Consider the following 12,121-nt stretch of genomic DNA (forward strand, 5'->3'; position numbering starts at 1 on the left):
AGGTGGATGTTCTACCTCTACGCCATCGCTGCGAGAATATATGCAAGATCATATGCGAGATCATGATCTCGCAACATTCCTTATGTACAGGTATCTGAAAACTTTCCTAGCCCACTGCTTTTCTTCCATCTTTCTCATTCGCTCCTCAAATGCTATCTTACTGCTAGCTTCTCTGCTCTCGAACGACGCCCATCCCATATCGCCCTGTACCCCCTGGTTTGGTGTATTGCCATGCGCTCCCAAAGCTAGCCTCCCTACGCCGCGTTGTTTGATTTCTAACCTTGCTTGAACATCTGGTCTCATGCACAGGACCGCATTACCGACGCAATTACCGACCGCATTACTACGCAATACTATAAAGCGCCATCTGTCGAATGTCAAACCTACTATGCCATAATTTACAGAACGAACGGCCAGTAAGAATGTTCCGCGAGAAATGCGAGAGTATGCAAAAACCACGCTGAACCCCGTTCTTCTATCCGCCATATTAAAGATTGCAGCGACATTTTTTTAGCTGAGCTTCCCGCTTAATGCGGTCAGCTTTGTTACAGAGTTCACTTTACTTGCGCTCTACGGACAGAAATACGGGCCGATAAGCAATGGTATACGTGCGGGTTTAACACGTTGACTACGCTCACGAGCACGTAGACTATATATGATGAAGAGTGCGTTTTCTTTTATTATAGCAGGTGAGTAGAACCGTATTTATTCCACCAGCCAACTTTCTACACTGTTTTTTCGGCTTCTAGTTTTTTCTGAATATGTTGCTTCGCGTAATCAAGGCACCTGCAAATTTTGAAGGAGTTTAACAGATCAAGACTGCTTTTAGTATGAGAGTAAAGGCGGTCATTTTTTGGACAACACTCTCTGAAATACAGCACAACCAGGATAGTTCAAATCTCCAAAAAGGAGGATGTGTGCTTTAGGGTGTCTGGTTTTAAGTTCGTTTAAAATGTTCTGCACTTTACGGGGCAATTTGGGACTGTTATGAGGGGGTCTGTAACAAACTCCAATTAATATAGATACTGGTGTGGCTCGGCAAAGGAGCCATAGTATTTCGAGGTCTGATGTGATGTTGATGTGGGAACAGTAACTAATTGCTTGTAGCAATAAGGAGGCCACCCCCTCGAGAGCTTTGGTAAGTTGCAAAGAACTTCAGCGTCGCTTATACTATCAGTCAGCCATGTCTCTGTCAAAACGAGCAGATTGCTGCCCGTTGAAGACACGAGACTGGACAGAAGATCGCTCTTTGAAAGCAGGCTGCGTATATTGGTATAGATAACCGACAGAAAAATATTATCTCGAGGGGCGGTATAGCAAATATTAGATTTGTGACGGTGGCGAGATAAGCGCTATGCTATTTCTGTAACCGTTTCTGTGGCAGCATCAAAGGTGTAGCGTTTTTTTCCGAGAAAAAGTGTCTTGTACCGCAGTGAGAACGGTCCGGTTTCTGCTTTTGCAAACGCGACAAGGTGTTTGCGTGCTTTTCGAACAGGAAGGGAAAAGTCTTCTCCGATGCTAAAATCGGTGCCCTTCAACTTGGGCCCCGCTGAAAGGATAGTTTCTTTTGTTTTAGAGGACAAATATTTTACTATAATCGGCCGTCGACGGCCTTCCTCACAGCGGCCCAAACGATGTGCATGCTCAATTTGACTTTTGTCCAAGGTTATCTGTAATTTGTCATGACAATGGTGGATTATTAATTCTTCCGATTCGACGAGCGTTTCGCGCGAATTAGAATCCGAAAGGCCATAGAATATCAAATTGTTACGGCGTGACCTATTTTCGGTGTCATCTAACCGAGCTTCAAGGTTAGTAACAAGAGCAGCAGTCTTAGCGGAGACAGATTGGGCAGATTGTAGATCGGTTTTGAGAGTAGAGAAACCCTGGAAAACACTTTCTAGGTCAGCTACGCGCTTACTCAAATCAGAAATTGTTATGTCAATAGAACGCATCTGACGCTTAAGGTCCTGCACATCGGTGATTATTTGGTCTTGACCAGTTGACAATGTCTCCAGCTTAGCAAGAATACGGTCCCATTTATCAGGACCAGGGTTCGTCTCAATATCGCCCGACAAGAGCAGGAGGGATTTTATAACACCAAAACATTCATCAGCGACAAAAATGCAACACTGCAGGCTCGGCAGCTGTAGCAGACAGTAGTTACTAGTTTTTTTAGCAGAAAGGCAATATGGTTTACTGACCTGCATAGCGAAAATCAGTGGATGGGGAGGCTGTGTCATGGCACAGCTACCGAGCCCACAAAGCGCGGGCGGGAAGCGGTGCTTCTTATACGCTGTCAGGAACGATGTTGTCGCTGCCGCTTGCGCTTTCCATCCTGTGTAGAGGATCCAGTGAGGGGGCGCGGCTTTTATCGACGCTTCCGAGGCGCCCAAAGCAAATGCTCGGTTGTTCCCGTTGTGGAATGGCATTTCCAGCTCTGGTAGGACGACCCACGAAAAATTGAAGAGTGCTGGCAAGACGTATGCGAAGGTAGGCACGAGCACCAGCATAGCGAAAATCAGTGGATGAGGAGGCTGTGTCATGACACAGCTACTGAGCCCACAAAGCGCGGGCAGGAAGCGGTGCTTCTTATACGCTGGCAGGAACGATGTTGTCGCTGCCGCTTGCGCTTTCCATCCGGTGTCGAGGATCCAGTGAGGGGGCGCGGCTTTTATCGACGCTTCCGAGGCGTCCAAAGCAAAGGCTCGGTTGTTCCCGTTGTAGAATGGCATTTCCAGCTCTGGTAGGACGACCCACGAAAAGTTGAAGAGTGCTGGCAAGACTTATGCGAAGGTAGGCAGGAGCACCTGCATAGCGAAAATCAGTGGATGAGGAGGCTGTGTCATGACACAGCTACCGAGCCCACATAGCGCGGGCGGGAAGCGGTGCTTCTTATACGCTGGCAGGAACGATGTTGTCGCTGCCGCTTGCGCTTTCCATCCGGTGTCGAGGATCCAGTGAGGGGGCGCGGCTTTTATCGACACTTCCGAGGCGCCCAAAGCAAAGGCTCGGTTGTTCCCGTTGTAGAATGGCATTTCCAGCTCTGGTAGGACGACCCACGAAAAGTTGAAGAGTGCTGGCAAGACGTATGCGAAGGTAAGCACGAGCACCTGCATAGCGAAAATCAGTGGATGAGGAGGCTGTGTCATGGCACAGCTACCGAGCCCACTTCGCAAAACAAACGCTGTACTATTTCCCCCCCGCCACAAGCAAATCCAGTTGCCGCACCTCGTATTATACAATACCAATATTGAAATAGTAAAGTCTTTAAATCACTAGCTGTATACTTTTCTGAAGATGTGACATGGGATGAACACAAAAGGTATATCGTAATAAAGTTGTCGAGCAGTATTGGCATCAAGCGCCGCCACTGTTATTATTTCCCTACCTCAGTTAATGTCCTTTTATATAACTGTTTATTTACCTGTAAATTAAGCTATGCCTCTTTAGTATGGTCCACAAGAACAGCAACAAACTTTAGCAAACTATTAATATTGCAGAAACGGTTGCTACGTCCGGTCTGCAATGTTCCGTATCCCTCCCAACTGCAGACCTAATTAAAAAACACAATATCGTTTCTATTATCATCATCATCATCATCAGCCCTACTACACCCACTGCAGGGCAAAGGCCTCTCCCATGTCTCTCCAATTAACCCTATCCTTTGCCAGCTGCATCCACCCTTTGCCTGCAAACTTCTTAATCTCATCCGCCCATCTAACCTTCTGCCGCCCCCTGCTACGCTTACTTTCTCTTGGAACCCACTCCGTTACCCTTAAAGACCAGCGGTTATCTTGCCTTCGCATTACATGCCCTGCCCAAGCCCATTTCTTTCTCTTGATTTCGACTAGGATGTCATTAACCCGTGTTTGTTCCCTCACCCACTCTGCCCGCTTCCGATCTCTTAACGTTACACCTATCATTTTTCTTTCCATGGCTCGCTGCGTTGTCCTTAACTTAAGCTGAACTCTTTTCGTTAGCCTCCACGTTTCTGCCCCGTAGGTGAGTACCGGTAAGATTATGCTGTTGTACACTTTCCTCTTGAGGGAAATTGGTAAACTGCCACTCATAATCTGCGAGAATTTGCCATATGCGCTCCACCCCATTCTTATCCTTCTAGTTATCTCCCTCTCATGATCCGGATCAGCTGTCACTACCTGCCCTAAGTAGACGTATTCCGGCACAATTTCTAGGCTCTCGCTGCCAATTGTGAACTGCTGTTCCCTTCCTAGGCTGTTGAACATTACCTTGGTTTTCTGCATGTTAATTTTTAGACCCATCGATCTGCTCTGCCTGTCTAACTCGTTGATCATGATTTGCAGTTCACCTCCTGAGTGACTCAGCAAGGCAATGTCATCAGCAAATCTCAGATTATTTAGGTATTCTCCATTTATTCTTATTCCCAACTCTTCCCAATTTAGGCCTCGAAATGCCTCCTGCAAGCATGCGGTGAACAGCATTGGCGAGATCGTGTCTCCTTGCCTGACGCCCTTCCTTATTGGAATTTTATTGCTGACTTTATGGAGGACTATAGTAGCTGTGCAGTTGCTATATATATCTTCCAGTATTTTGACATAAGGCTCTTCTACCCCCTGATTACGCAATGCCTGTATGACTGCTGAGGTTTCCACTGAGTCGAATGCTTTCTCGTAATCAATGAAAGCTATATATAGAGGTTGGTTATATTCTGCGCATTTCTCTATCACCTGATTGATAGTGTGAATATGATCTATTGTAGAATATCCTTTACAAAAGCCTGCCTGATCATTTGGTTGATTAAAGTCTAACGTTGCCCTGACTCTATTAGCGATTACCTTAGTAAATACTTTGTAGGCAACGGATAGTAAGCTGATCGGCCTGTAATTTTTCAAGTCCTTGGCGTCTCCCTTCTTATGAATTAAGATAATGTTTGCATTCTTCCAAGCTTCTGGTACAGTCGAGGTCATAAGGCATTGCGTATACAGGGTGGCTAGTTTCTCTAGCACGATGTCCCCTCCATCCTTCAACAGATCTGCTGTTACCTGATCCTCCCCAGCTGCTTTTCCCCTTTTCATTGCTTCTAAGGCTTTCTTTACTTCATCTTTCGTAACTGGCGGGATGACGCATTGCTGTGCACTGCTGTCTTTCTCATTAGCGCTCTGATTACATTGGCTACTGTACAGGTCTGTGTAGAACTCTTCGGCTACGTTAACTATCTTATCCATATTGCTAATGACATTGCCCTGCTTGTCTCTTAATGCATACATCTGGTTTTTACCTATGCCTAGTTTCCTCTTCACTGTTTTTAGGCTACCTCCGTTCTTTATAGCATGCTCGATTCTCTCCATATTAAACTTCCTTATGTCGGCTACCTTGCGCTTATTTATTAACTTTGATAGCTCCGTTAGTTCTACTCTATCGGTAGTGTTAGATGCCTTCATGTTTTGGCGCTTCTTAATCAGATCTTTCGTCACCTGAGATAGCTTCCCGGTATCTTTTCGAACTGTCCTACCGCCTACTTCTACTGCGCACTCCGTAATTATTGATGTCAGGTTATCGTGCATTGAATGAACATCAAGATCATCTTCCTCAGTTAAAGCCGAGTATCTGTTTTGCAGCGCTATCCTAAACTCCTGTGCTTTCCCTCTTACGGCTAACTCGTTAATGGTCTTCTTCTTCGCTAGCTTCTTCCGTTCCCTCTTCAAGTCTAAGCTAATTCTAGACCTTACCATTCTATGGTCGCTGCAACGCACCCTTCCGAGGACGGCCACATCCTTAATGATGCCAGGTTTAGTGCATAGTATGAAGTCGATTTCATTTTTAATCTCACCATTGGGGCTCTTCCAGGTCCACTTCCTGTTTTCTCGTTTGCGGAAGAAGGTATTCATGATCCGTAAATTATTTCTATCCGCGAATTCGACTAATAACTCTCCCCTGCTATTTCTAGAGCCTATCCCATAGTCACCTACCGCGTGGTCGTCAGCCTGCTTCTTGCCCACCTTCGCATTGAAGTCACCCATCAGTACAGTGTACTGCGATTTTACTTTATTCATTGCTGATTCTACGTCCTCATAGAAGCTTTCAACGGCCTGGTCATCATGGCTGGATGTGGGTGCGTAGGCCTGCACCATTTTCAGCTTGTACCTCCTATTCAGCCTAATTACTATAGCTGCTACCCTCTCGTTAATACTGTAGAACTCCTCTACGTTGCCAGCTATATCCCTATTAATGAGGCACACCTAGTTCTCGTCTATCCTCTAACCCACGATAGCACAGTATGTGTCCGTCCTTTAGTACTGTATACGCCTCACCTGTCCTCCTAACTTCGCTAAGCCCTATCACATCCCATTTAATTCCCGCTAGTTCCTCGAACAGCACTGCTAGGCTAGCCTCACTAGCTAAAGTTCTAGCGTTAAACGTTGCCAGGTTCAGATTCCAATGGCGGCCTGTCCGGAGCCAGAGATTCTTAGCACCCTCCGCTGCGTGACAGGTCTGACCGCCGCCGTGGTCAGTTGCTCCGCAGCCGCTGGGGACTGAGGGCCGAGGGTTAATTGGTTTGATCATAGAAGGTTGTGGCCAAGTACTACACCAGGGTGGCCAAATCCTGCTCTGGTGAGAGAGTGCGTTGTCGGTTCTGGTCACCGAGATAAGGCCGCACTCCAGGCCTGGTTATGCAATTCCATCGACACGCGGTTTTTTTTTTTTTAACCCGGTGGAGAATTGCGCGGCACCAGGATTTGAACCCCGGTCCTCTTGCACGCGAGGCGGATGTTCTACCTCTACGCCATCGCTGCATCTATTACATCATTATACAACTACAAACTATCCCGCCTTTATAAACTGGGAATGCTAAAGAATATTGATGCATTAATTAACCTAGCAGGATTGAAGGTGAACACCACCATCTATAACGTACGTTATTTGGAACCCTGGAATGTCACCAAATGCCGGACAAACTACGGGAAACAGACGTTGAAGTACTCATTGCCACCGGTTTTAAATGATATTTTTATGAAACATTAATGACATTTCCGCGATTTCTTCAAAGAAGCGGCCTACCTTGTTTGTATAAGCTGTATAAGCCCTTGGTTTGATGTTGTTGTGTACCGCCTTCGCCGCACGCTGCTGCGCTGTTGTGTATGCTTAGAGGTCAGGACTCCTGAAGCTGTTTTTTCAGCTTTTTACCTGCACTCCTCGCAACACTCCTCTTTGTTGGGGAATAAACTTCAATTAAATTTGAATTCAATTCAATGAGATAGTGCGCCACTGCCCACGCATGCTTCGTTGAGAAACCGGACAGATTCGCGGAGTTTTTTGCTCGGCCGCGCGAACACCTGTCGTGTCAGCCACTCATCAGGCACGCAAAGCCCATCCGTCCAGCGACGTTCACTGCTGGCGATCGCACCTCAAAGATCGACAGTTCAGCACTGCATCTCACCGCAATGCATCCTTGCATAGGCACCACATCATACGCCTAGTCCAGATGATTGCACCGACAAGCTGTACATATAGTCAGAGAAAACTCGAAAGCATCGTGGTGCTATTAAAAGTCGCTCACCTCTCGCAGATCTAGGACGAATAAATGTAACGATCAGCAAGACTGATCAAAACGCACCGCTGGCACCGCCCTTACCATTCTACATTAACCGCATGGCCTTATGATTTCTCACTGCGTGCGAAGGGTTTCCAACGGGAGAGCATTTAGCGCCCCTATGCGGTTGCAGATTTAAGTTTTGGCGAATAACGATCTGATCCCTTGCTTATTTCACATGCGCTCTTATGACACAGTTTCATTGCATTGTGCAAACAAAACAAGACACTTATAAGCTTAGCTCTGGCTACAAATCAATACCTGTCAAACTGCGGCGACCTAACGTCGTATAAATTAGCGTTGCATTCACTCAGTTGCATATTTCGGGTACCTTTGGACGGCCGAAATTATGGCTGCGAATTGCAGCCATTGTTGCAATGGTGGAACGCTGTAAAATGATGAAACATCAATTTGACACCACTCCATAATGCGTGCGTATCACTTGTTTCACGTGACATTGTTCCAGCCAATCAGATTTCAGTACGCGGCCATTCTCAGAATGCATCTAGTTTCTCAACATTGGCAAGTCGAGTGCATGTGTTCCCATACGTACCACCCCTACCTTTTTTTGCCCTTCAAAATCACATATATTTACTAGCCAGGCAACAAGAATGGCGCTGCTGAAAATGTTATTTGAAAGTCACGTTAATTTGACGTCAGCGCGAAAAGTGCGTCTGCACCAGACGATGACTGACGCCCACTTTGCACTGCCTTGTCGCTGATTGTCACTTCTGAGAGCCAATGAGAGGGGCAACATGGCGCCGACAGGCGAATGTGAATCTCGAGAATCGCGCCAATGGATGCTCAAAGGAAATGCTCAGCACCACAGTCATCACCCCCCGATATAAAAGTGCGGCAACCTTCTTCGCCGCTCTGTGGGCTCGGTGGCTGTGCTCCCGCACAAGTCACTATTCCTCCGATATTCTTCATGCAGTATGGTGACAAGTATTCGCTGTTTGCAAAAAAAACGCAATTATTTCTAAGTGCAGCTGCCGAGCCCGCAGTGCAGCGTTTTTTTTTTTGTAGCAGATATCAGTAATGTTTTTCCTGCCTTGCAGCTGTTGGCAGGTGATGTTGAATCTACCCTAGGCGCTAACCCTATCGAAGTTGCGCTCGCTGAATTAAAAATCTATCTGCAGTCAAACTAAGCTCGTTGCCAAAATACAGGACCTCAAAACTCAGGTCAGTTCCACTGAAGTTGCCGTAGCCGGCTTGACTAAGCGAATGACCGATATGCAGGCCCATATCCAAGGTTTTTCGGATCTTCAAAGCGATTTGGAAACAATGAAATCCGAGAGTGCTGGGATGGCTCGACAGGTCGACCTTCTAGATGCGCGGATTGAAATGCAGTAAATCGTTCGCGTCGCAATAATCTAATAGCGTTCCTGATATCAAACCATCCGAAAATTCTTCAGGCTCTGAGAGTTGTCTTCAGGCTTTGATAAAATTGAACGCGCTCATCGCCTTGGGCGTTACAAATCTAACCGCACTCATCCAATAATCGTAAAGTTTGCTTCATCTAAAATTAAAGATGCCATATTCTTGAATGGTCATAAGTTTAAGGAAGCTAACTTCAGCGTCGGCGAGAACTTTTCCCTCAAAGTCCGAAATGCTCGAAAGCACCTAGTCGCGTTCGCGAAAGAAACAACTACAAAACTTGCTTAGAATTTGAGAATTTGAAGACATTACATATTGGTCCCAAGCGTTTTGTGTTCGATGAAACCACGAAAACAGCCAAGAAAATAGTAACTCGCCCTCACAATCTGATTAGCATTTATCTCATCAGAAACCGCCTGGAAGCCGTACCAAAGGTGCCTCTTTATCTAGCCTCTCGCTCCACGCCATATACACCAAGAAACGTAGTTTTATTCCTAAGAGTGAGAGAGAGAAAAAAATTTATTGGCGCCAAAAATTGGTCGATTCAGCGGGACCCGGGTGTCTTCATGTTGAAGTTTCGAGTCTTCCAGGGGTGGTGCCCTTATTCCAGGGCCCCACTGAGTCTTGCTACCTCATACGCATGCTGGACCAGTCCTTTTTGGACTGCCAGCATGCTGCTGATGAGAAGCTCTCCCAATGTTCTACATTGGGCTCTTTTAGTTTATGGAATGAATAATTGTTTTTACACTCCCATGTAATATGGTATAAAGTGGGGGTGGCTCCACACCACTTGCATGTGTCCGTGTACTGGTTCGGAAACATTTTGTGAAGTATGTTTAAGTTATGAAAGCTTCCTGTTTGCAGTCTAAGCCAACCGACTGCCTCATATTGCGTTAATAGCTGGTGTGGTGGAGGATACGCTATCCTCTGTCCTCTGTAGTGATTTAGGATTTCCGCGTACGATGGTTCCACCGTTGTGGTGGGCTCGGGGTCATTTGATGTATCTGCTCGGTTGGTAAGCTCGCGAGCTAGATCGTCGGCCCTCTGATTCCCAGTCATCCCGGTGTGCCCCGGCACCCAGAAAATTTTGTGCTGAATTTCTTTGTTCGGGGGTCCCGCCTGGAGGATGATGCGTAGCGCTCCCTTGCTGATCCTGCCATTAGTGTAGTGCCTGCATGCTTCTTTGGAAAGAGTGATTAATGTGAGCGATTTATTTCTGCGGTATCCTTCAGCTACTGGTAGCGCAACAGCAGCTTCTTCCCCCTCGGATACTCTGCAGCCGCTCTGTGATATACTGGTGACTAGGTCCCCTTGATGGTTCACCACCACCGATACTACCCTGTGTTACTTCGTGTTTCTGTTCCATCGATGCAATGCCGCATCTGCGTATACTACATTTGTTTTTTCAGCTAAGTGCTTTTCTACATACTCTGCTCTCGCAGCCCTTCTCCCTGCGTGCAGATTAGGGTCCATGTTGCGAGAGATTGGGCACGCCTTGAGTGTTTGGCGAATGTTATCAGGTATGCCCGCAACCCTATCTTCCACTTCTTCAGTTAAGTAGCTCAGCCTTCGGAGTAGCGCTCGGCCAGTGGTTGACTGCTGGAGCCTGTACATTTGGGCCCCTATTTGAGCTTCCTTTAGCTCGTCAAACGTATTGTGGACTCCCAACTTGAGGAGCTTCTCGTTTGACGTATTTCTTTGTAGATTTATGGCCGTCTTGAAAGCCTGCCTGATTAAAGTGTCTGCTTGTTCTTTTTCGTGGTTTGTCATCTTGTGGTAGGGGAGTGAGTATGTTATGCGGCTGACCACCAGGCTCTTGACTAACTTGATCGTGTCACTCTCCTTCATGCCAAATCTTCTCTGTGATACTCTGGTGATCATTCTGCTGACCTGTTGCATTGATTGTTGGAGAAGGCTTAAGGTGTGGCTGCACTTCCCGGTGCTTTGGATCCACATTCCCAACACTCTGATCACGTTGCGTTCCGGGAGGACCTCCCCTTCAATTTTTATGTTGTATATTTTTTTGGATGGTCTCTTGCTCACTCTTGGAATTACCGACTTCTCGTTTGAGCATGCCAGGCCTCTCTCTCTGACGTAGTGATCCACGCATGTGGCTGCCTGCTGCAGGAGATCTTGTTTTTGCCCTGGGGAGCCCTGGCTGATCCAGATCGTTATATCATCGGCGTACATAGCGTGCTGTATCCCCTCTATCTGGCTAAGTTGAAGAGGACCGGCGAGATCACTGAGCCTTGCGGGGTGCCTTTGTTTGGTGTTTCGAAGACCTTGCTGCGTAGGTCCCCCAGTCCAACCGTAGCTAAGCGTGAACTTATTTCTAGCCTTGTTTCGTCATCAAGCAGCAACCTATTTATACAACCTGAGACTTGGCCGAGTGGTGACATAACAGACAAAACAGACAATGAAGTACTGACTGACTAAAACTTTCAGATTTTTCGGAAAAACCGTAAACATTCACGAGGAGGGGATGTACTCATTGCTGTCAGCCAAGATTTATCATATTCTCTAACACAAGACTCATCCGACATCAAAATGTTAAAATGGATGCTTGGGCCAGTTGGGAAACCATTTTAAACAGAACACCGCGCAGTTTGACAGGGACAACGAGGGAGACACGACACAGACGAGCGCTGACTTGCAACGCATAACGCGCTTAAGAAATCTTGCATGCACTCTATGCAAGATAGCTTCTTTCTCCAAGCTGATCGGCTCGTAAAAGCTGGTTATCCCAAGCAGCTGCTAGTGTCAGTGTCAGAATGTATTCTCAGTAGTTTGAGTAAAAACAGAAAAGGGGAGTGGGCACATTCATTGACTGGAAAGGAAAACGAAATGAAACCACTGTTGTGCCTTACAATCGCCATTTCTCCCACAGGCTAAAGAGATACCGTATAGAGCGCATGTCAAAGTCATTTTTTCGGCTCCGGATACGATTGGAAAGATGTGAAAAATAGTTAATACCGATTTCGTTCCTACAGACTGTGACATCAAACATGAAAATCAATTCAGTCTCCTGTGAAGACGGTGTATTTTACCCCATTCTCTTGTCATGTGGCAAGCTTTATGTGAATTAGACGGCGAGATGCCTCAATGAACGCCTGAAGGAGCACAAAACAATGTGCATAATACTGTAAAAGGGCATCTCGGCATCCACTGTAG

This window comes from Amblyomma americanum, chromosome 10 (assembly GCF_052857255.1).
Source record: "Amblyomma americanum isolate KBUSLIRL-KWMA chromosome 10, ASM5285725v1, whole genome shotgun sequence".
In the NCBI taxonomy this organism is placed as follows: domain Eukaryota; kingdom Metazoa; phylum Arthropoda; class Arachnida; order Ixodida; family Ixodidae; genus Amblyomma; species Amblyomma americanum.